At 36.7% G+C, this 8,308-nt stretch overlaps 1 pseudogene; it reads left to right on the top strand.

Annotated features, from left to right (window-relative positions):
- The first annotated feature begins 227 nt into the window (after nt 1–227).
- On the top strand, nt 228–6,755 carry LOC132115255 (protein SSUH2 homolog; annotated as a pseudogene).
- The last annotated feature ends 1,553 nt before the right edge of the window (nt 6,756–8,308 follow it).

Below are 8,308 nucleotides of genomic sequence, written 5' to 3'. Positions count from 1 at the left end.
TAATTATATGAATGATCATTTTTTGAATCGCAGAGTCTCACTTGCTAGGGATCCAAGTGCATGCAACACTTTGTGTTAATACTATACTAAACAGATGATGTGGCAACTTTCTTGGTTGCAGTGGTATAGCTTCTAGATTTCAGTATAAAGTAACAGAATTTGGATGCTGGATTGGTTGCTGGAGTTATAAAGAGTGGTTTCTTGTGAATGTTCTTCTAACAGGTGCGTATCTTCCTCCTCCAATGCCTTCTGTGCCGATGCCTGTGCCTGAACACGCTGCCAGCCATCCAGAGTGGAAGTACGTATTTAATTTATATATATATTTATTCAAACAAAGTCACATTTATTTATATAGTTTAATACAGATTGTTTCAGGAAGCAGTGAAAATAGTTTTTTAATAGTAAAGCCAAAGTCTAATGATATCAATTATCATGTCTGACATTGTAGAGAGCTTAACATACTGTATACAGTCATTGCCAAAAATATTGGCACCCTTGGTAAATATGATCAAAGGCTGTGAAAATTAATCTGCACTGTTAATCCTTTTAATCTATAAAAAAAACGACAAAAAGCTAACCTTTCATTGGATAATAAGAATTTAAAATGGGGGGAAATATAGATATGAAATGTTTTTCTCAAATACATTTCGGACACAATTATTGGCACCCCTAGAAATTCGTATGAGTAATATATCTCTGAACAATATTTCCATTCATATTCACAATTTTGAGCACTCCAGGATGATGAAATGAACATGAATTATCCAGCCATGGATAAAAGAAATATAAATAGGAGGGAAAACAAAGCCAAAAATCCATTAATCATCAATCACAATGAGAAAAAACTAAGAATATATTTCTGATGTGAAGCAAAAGATAATTGAGCTTCACGAATTAGTGAATGAAGAAGCTTTAAGAAAAGAGGTAGAGCAGTGAAAATTCCCATTTCCATCATCAGGGCAATAATTAAGAATTTCCAATCAACATAAAAAGTATTGAATAAAAGGGTACCGTTAATTGTGGCCAATGTGTATTAGAGAAAAACATTTATTTCATAATGATATTTCACCCCATTTTAAATTCTTATTATTCAATGAAAGGTAAGATTTTTGTGAATTTTTAAAAATAAAATTAACAATGCAGATTAATTTTCATAGTCTTCTTTGATCATATTTACCAAGGGTGCCGATATTTTTGTCCATAAGTGTTTAAGCATTACCATTCTGATACATTGACTAGTAAACAACCCTATATACAACCCGAATTCCGGAAAAGTTGGGACGTTTTTTAAATTTTAATAAAATGAAAACTAAAGGAATTTCAAATCACATGAGCCAATATTTTATTCACAATAGAACATAGATAACGTAGCAAATGTTTAAACTGAGAAATTTTCCACTTTTTTCCACTTAATTAGCTCATTTAAAATTTAATGCCTGCTACAGGTCTCAAAAAAGTTGGCACGGGGGCAACAAATGGCTAAAAAAGCAAGCAGTTTTGAAAAGATTCAGCTGGGAGAACATCTAGTGATTAATGAAGTTAATTGATATCAGGTCTGTAACATGATTAGCTATAAAAGCTTTGTCTTAGAGAAGCAGAGTCTCTCAGAAGTAAAGATGGGCAGAGGCTCTCCAATCTGTGAAAGACTGCGTAAAAAAATTGTGGAAAACTTTAAAAACAATGTTCTTCAACGTCAAATTGCAAAGGCTTTGCAAATCTCATCATCTACAGTGCATAACATCATCAAAAGATTCAGAGAAACTGGAGAAATCTCTGTGCGTAAGGGACAAGGCCGGAGACCTTTATTGGATGCCCGTGGTCTTCGGGCTCTCAAACGACACTGCATCACTCATCGGCATGATTGTGTCAATGACATTACTAAATGGGCCCAGGAATACTTTCAGAAACCACTGTCGGTAAACACAATCCGCCGTGCCATCAGCAGATGCCAACTAAAGCTCTATCATGCAAAAAGGAAGCCATATGTGAACATGGTCCAGAAGCGCCGTCGTGTCCTGTGGGCCAAGGCTCATTTAAAATGGACTATTTCAAAGTGGAATAGTGTTTTATGGTCAGACGAGTCCAAATTTGACATTCTTGTTGGAAATCACGGACGCCGTGTCCTCCGGGCTAAAGATGAGGGAGACCTTCCAGCATGTTATCAGCGTTCAGTTCAAAAGCCAGCATCTCTGATGGTATGGGGGTGCATAAGTGCATACGGTATGGGCAGCTTGCATGTTTTGGAAGGCTCTGTGAATGCTGAAAGGTATATAAAGGTTTTAGAGCAACATATGCTTCCCTCCAAACAACGTCTATTTCAGGGAAGGCCTTGTTTATTTCAGCAGGACAATGCAAAACCACATACTGCAGCTATAACAACAGCATGGCTTCGTCGTAGAAGAGTCCGGGTGCTAACCTGGCCTGCCTGCAGTCCAGATCTTTCACCTATAGAGAACATTTGGCGCATCATTAAACGAAAAATACGTCAAAGACGACCACGAACTCTTCAGCAGCTGGAAATCTATATAAGGCAAGAATGGGACCAAATTCCAACAGCAAAACTCCAGCAACTCATAGCCTCAATGCCCAGACGTCTTCAAACTGTTTTGAAAAGAAAAGGAGATGCTACACAATGGTAAACATGCCCCGTCCCAACTATTTTGAGACCTGTAGCAGAAATCAAAATTGAAATGAGCTCATTTTGTGCATAAAATTGTAAACTTTCTCAGTTTAAACATTTGCTATGTTATCTATGTTCTATTGTGAATAAAATATTGGCTCATGTGATTTGAAAGTCTTTTAGTTTTCATTTTATTAAAATTTAAAAAACGTCCCAACTTTTCCGGAATTCGGGTTGTAATTCACTTTTACCCTTCTTATTCTGAATCAGTTTCTAGTTCAAACATACATGGCTGAATTAATCCAATATTGATAATATTGTATAGCCGTTTACTACTTCAGTTAACTGAGTGAAAAGGAAGCAGGTAGGTGGAACTGCTGTGGTTGAGCGGAGACAGGGACTAATTTTACATTATAGATTAATGCATTGTGCTTAAAGTATGTTGATTTCTCAACTGAATCATGTTGCAGATGATGCATTATTCAACATGCAATCAATATCTTCTTGTTAGTGACAACATTCCTTCCATCTCAGAGGGAAAAGCACGTCAAGCTTTTGAAGAGTACGTCTCCAGCAAGTGCTGCTATAGCTCTGCCCCCGTCAGAGATGGAATCATAACCAAAATGGAGTCCTTTAATACCTACAGGGTGACGTAATTCATTTTCATTATGAGCTTGGTGATATTATTCTTTTTGAGCATGTGGAGTGGAAATGTATAAGTGAACATGAATAAATATGGGGCTGTTTTGGCTTTATAGAGCCATGTGTTGATAGATGATGTATTCATGAGATCTTGTCTTTTTGTTCGGTTTCTGTTCTTAGTATCGTTTGGAAACGTTCACAGAGTCCAGAACTACTAAATGGAGTCAGGAGCCTTACACAGGTAACAAAAGTCAATAAAGATGTGGTTTCTTAGGCTGCATAAAATTTGCTGAATGAAATCCAATACTCAATTCTTACTCATTTTGGGGCGCAGATTCCAAATTAGTGCAAATGTTTGCTCAAAAACAAAGATTTTGCACACACATCACATTCAACAACCATATGTAAAGTGAAGAAGAGTCTTGTATCCCTTATTCAGTAGAAAAAATGCCACAAATACATGATCCAAATATTATTCTAAGCCAGATTGCAACTATTTATTGAATTCTCAGATGATTTACATATGTAAACTCAACTCTCTCTCAGGACAGCGCATTGATGCTGGTATTCAGCGTCCTCCAGGACCGTGGGAGATCGCAGCTCAACCTCCGTCCTACTTTACTGATCACAAGGAGACCATTAGAGTGCCTTACACTTCCTCAGTCAAGGTTTGATCAGACACTGTCATCAAAAATATCCACTGCAAACAACAGAGCCTGCAGCGAATACTGAATCAGATAACAATAATCTTTAACTGAAGCTTTTGGTAGCACTTAATTTAAAGAAGATCTTAAAGAATTTACGTTTCAAAAAAACAAAAAAGAAATGTACCATATATAGTCATGTAAATTGAAAGTAATTTGTTCCCTTTCAGTCAGTCATGTTTGATGTCTTATCGGTGACCAATGAATTGTGAATCTTGCCAGAAAAACCAATCTGCTTTGAGTGTAAAATAAACAAGCCAATGCATATTGGCATGCAATATTTACATCAGCCTGCTACACCCTGCAGAGTAAGTATAAATAGACATAAAAAACAAATTCAGCTTTTTGCTTCGGAGCCTAGCGGACTTGTTTGTTCTGCTCCACTAATCTGTTGATTGTTTCTAAATAGAAAGTTGGTCTAGGAGAAGCCTCACGATCACTGCCTCATGTGTCTAGGCAGCGGCCGGGTCACCAACTCATCTCAGAAGTGAAAACCTGAATATGCATTGCACCTGCTGCCTATTTATACCCACGCTGCAGAGCTTGGCAGTCAGATGCAAATATCACATGCCAATATGCATTGGCTCATTTAGATTACACGTGAAGTAGATTGGTCTCTCTGGTGAGATTCCCAATACGTCCGTAAACGAGGTGACCTCTGCGTTCCCTCCTTCAGGGAACAAGGGTTACACAAGTAACCAAGACAATTCTTGTTGTATCCTAGAAATGTAACCCATGCAGTGGAATGGGAAAAAACTCTTGTTCTTCCTGCACTGGAACCGGAAGCGTAAGTGACATCTTATTGTGTTAAGAGCAACTGATTATAGGAGGTTGTATTATTCTATGTGAAACTAGAGACTTTTTTATGTCTGTCTTAATGCAGAAAGTGTGCTCTGGATGTAACGGTTCTCGTCAATGTCCTGATAACCAGTCTTGCAATAAATGTGACTATAGCGGCCGTGAAAAGTAAGTCTGCCATTCTTCATGTAGTAACTGTTTGTATTTTTCTATCTTTTAAAAAAAAGACAAACATCTCAAGTCATCACTTATTTACCTAATGTTTACAACCGTTAATTAATGAGCTGATTAAAATTACTCTCCAAAATGACTGCAGAGTAATAATAAATGACCAGAAAAGCTGGAATCTCCAGGAAGCTGAGGTGCAAGCATTCTTGCACTTTTTGGATTATGCTACAGAAATATTCCAGTATAACTGTACAGCATGTAAGGAGATTTTTTTCTGAATGAAGGCTTAACAAATGTATGAGTTTTGGTTACACTTTACATTAAGAGTCCATTTGTTAAACTACATTAATAAACATGAACTAACAATGAAAAATACTTACAAAGTATATATTAATCTATTAATTCTTATTTTAATAATTCATTATTAAAATCAAAAGATGTAACTGTTAATATTATTTTATGCACCTTAGCTGACATGAACTAACAATGAACTGATGCAGTATGAATAACTCTTAATTATTGATTTTGGAGTCTTTTTTGGCCGTTTCACACTCTAAGATCAAAATAATTAATATAAAAAGTTACAAATTTAAATTAATAGTAATATTTTAAATGGCATCTCACTATTATTAATTGACTAATTCTTTGATTCTACATGTCTCTGACTACACTGGTTGTTGTGTGTCCATCCATTAAAGACTCTCATCACATTTGATTCAGAGTCAAAGCTCAACTGCAATGGTGTCCTTGCACTAATGCTTTACTTCCACAGTTTTTAAACAGTTGTAAATGCATTTGTGGTTTGATATTTCCTGAGCCTTTGTCTGACTACTTTTAGATGTAGTTCATGTAGCGGCAGTGGCTTTCACAAGTGTGACACCTGTGATGGAAAGGGACAGCTGCTCGTCTTCATCAACCTCAAAGTGAAATGGTATTATCATCAGGATTTCACTGATAATATCCTGACCCTGTACACTCTGTCAAACTCAACTGTCTCAATCTGAAAGCAACTTTTTGGGCAATTTCAGGAGCAGTGAGAAGGACGATTACGTAGCGCAAGATTCGAGTGGACTGAGACTAGAAAAACTGGGGAAGGTTTCAGGAAAAGAGCTCTTCAGAGACGCCCAGATTATGGTGGGAACAGATGTGCACTGACAGTTAGAGATAAAAGAAAGAATAATAAAGAAGCTGAAGATGATACATTTATCACTATGGTTGTTTGCCGTAGGTTTATCCAGTGATGGGTTTCCCAGATGTTTCTGTTGCACAAGCCGTCTGAGCGTTTAATAAGAGACCATCAGGTGAAATATACCAAGAACTCCCGCATAATTCAACAGGTACCTCTTTTATTTTATTTTATTGAAAGTTGCATTACATCATCATCATGATGACATACTTATGTATGATTTTATGTTGAATCTGGTTCTTTAGATCAATTTTCTCTTATTCCAGAGGCAGACGATCGAGCTCATTACCATAACGAGAGTGAACTACACGTGGAAAGAGAAGCCTTATGTTTATTATGTGTATGGAAATGAGTTGAAAGTGAACGCTGATGACTATCCTGACACCTGCTGCTGTTCTGTGATGTGATTCTGCATGTTCATTTAGGACTGTACATGCAAACATCTAAACTGTACATCCAACATTTCTAACCTGAAACACCTAACATAACCTGTGAGCGATGACTATTATTTAGTATTTAAAAACTGTTCTAGGCAAACCTACATTATGACCATGTAAAAATTTTAACATTTTAAAACATCTCACGAATAAAATGCTAGTTTACTGTAATTTTCTGATGGAAAGGTCTGTAATGTAGCCTGCAGTAAGTCTAAATAAAGTGAGTTTTGTGGATGGAACACATCAATTTGCCTTTTTATTTTTATACAAATAAATCCATCAAATGAAAACTGTTTAAAAATGTAAACATGAGGTTACATTTTCACACTTTGGGTTCGCAAAAAGTAAAGTAAAAAATCGCTGGATATAGAGATATACTCTTTCAGTTTGAGGCAGATGAATGGAGAAATGTTCATTGGTGACCAAGTTTGAATATAATGTTAATTAAAAAAAATTACATTCAGAGAACCGACATTCAACTCTCTGTTAAAGTGGTCATATGATGTTGCTAAAAATAACTTTATTTTGTGTATTTGGTGTTTATTTTGGTGTTTTTGGCGGTTTAAGTCAAGTCACCTTTATTTATATAGTGCTTTGAACAAAAAATATTCTGTCAAAGCAACTGAACAACATTAATTAGCAAAACAGTGTGTCAATAATGCAAAATGACAATTAAAGGCAGTTCATCATTGAATTCAGTGATGTCATCATTCAACTCAGTTCAGTTTAAATAGTATCTGTGCAATCATCAATCAAAGTGTTCCCGGTTACGGTTTACCTAATTAATGCAACCTAAAAACCCTTTAACGGATTTGGATATTAAAAGTGTGCTTAGATATATTTTTGAGATGGAAAAATGCAGTTTTACAAATGTTAGAAACGTGGCTTATCAAATAGCACACCTAGTTTCCTAACTGATGACAAAGAATTTAAGGTTCAAAAAACACATTATTTTCCACATACTGTACATTATTGTTTCTCCTCTATGGCCCGCCTTTCTGAAATGCATAAATTTTTACAAAGCTCATCGACTTGAAAAGCGAGGTGTGCTCTGATTGGCCAGCTATCCAGTGCGTTGTGATTGGCCGAATACCTTAAGCGAGTGATAGAAATGTTAAGCCCCTTAACATATTGTGATGCCACGTCTCGGCTCCCGACCAGACAAAACCAATAAAACCCATTACAAACTAAGCATTTGTTGCATCCATTGGGGACATAATTGCTGATTATAATGTCTTGTACTGTCTTTTTATGTTTTTGAATCATCAGTGGCAAATTTTTTAAGTCAGAACAGCCAACAGATCAGGAAACAGTCCTCAATAAGATGTGTTGCACACATCTGAATATTTTGGTCGAACTGTTCTGGAACAGTGTTGTAAATACAACTTAACCACTGATTTCTAGTCGTGTCTTTGGAAGACCAAACAAAGTAGTTTTACTTTCACAACGAAACTGTCAGGAACACAACTGGACACAGATGCAGGTTACAGTGCGAGACCAATTTATTCAAAAAAGTCAAAAGAAAAGCTCCCTCCAACAAACAAAAACAGGCCGGGAAATGAGGAAAAAGGTCCAACAAAAATAAGAGACTTCAATGTCCTTGCAAAAATGCCCGGCAGGGGGCGCCCAACGGCGCGGCCGCGTAGAGAGCGGTGAGGGGAGGAAGCCACGAGAGAGCCAGTGACGGAGCAAACAAAACTCTTCAGAAGTATGCCGGTGCCCGGTCTAGGAAATGAGGGAGGGGAAAAATAGA

The sequence above is a fragment of the Carassius carassius genome, chromosome 34 (genome assembly GCF_963082965.1).
Source record: "Carassius carassius chromosome 34, fCarCar2.1, whole genome shotgun sequence".
In the NCBI taxonomy this organism is placed as follows: domain Eukaryota; kingdom Metazoa; phylum Chordata; class Actinopteri; order Cypriniformes; family Cyprinidae; genus Carassius; species Carassius carassius.
Note: the sequence above shows the minus strand (reverse complement) of the source record. Positions and strands in the feature narration are given on the sequence as shown.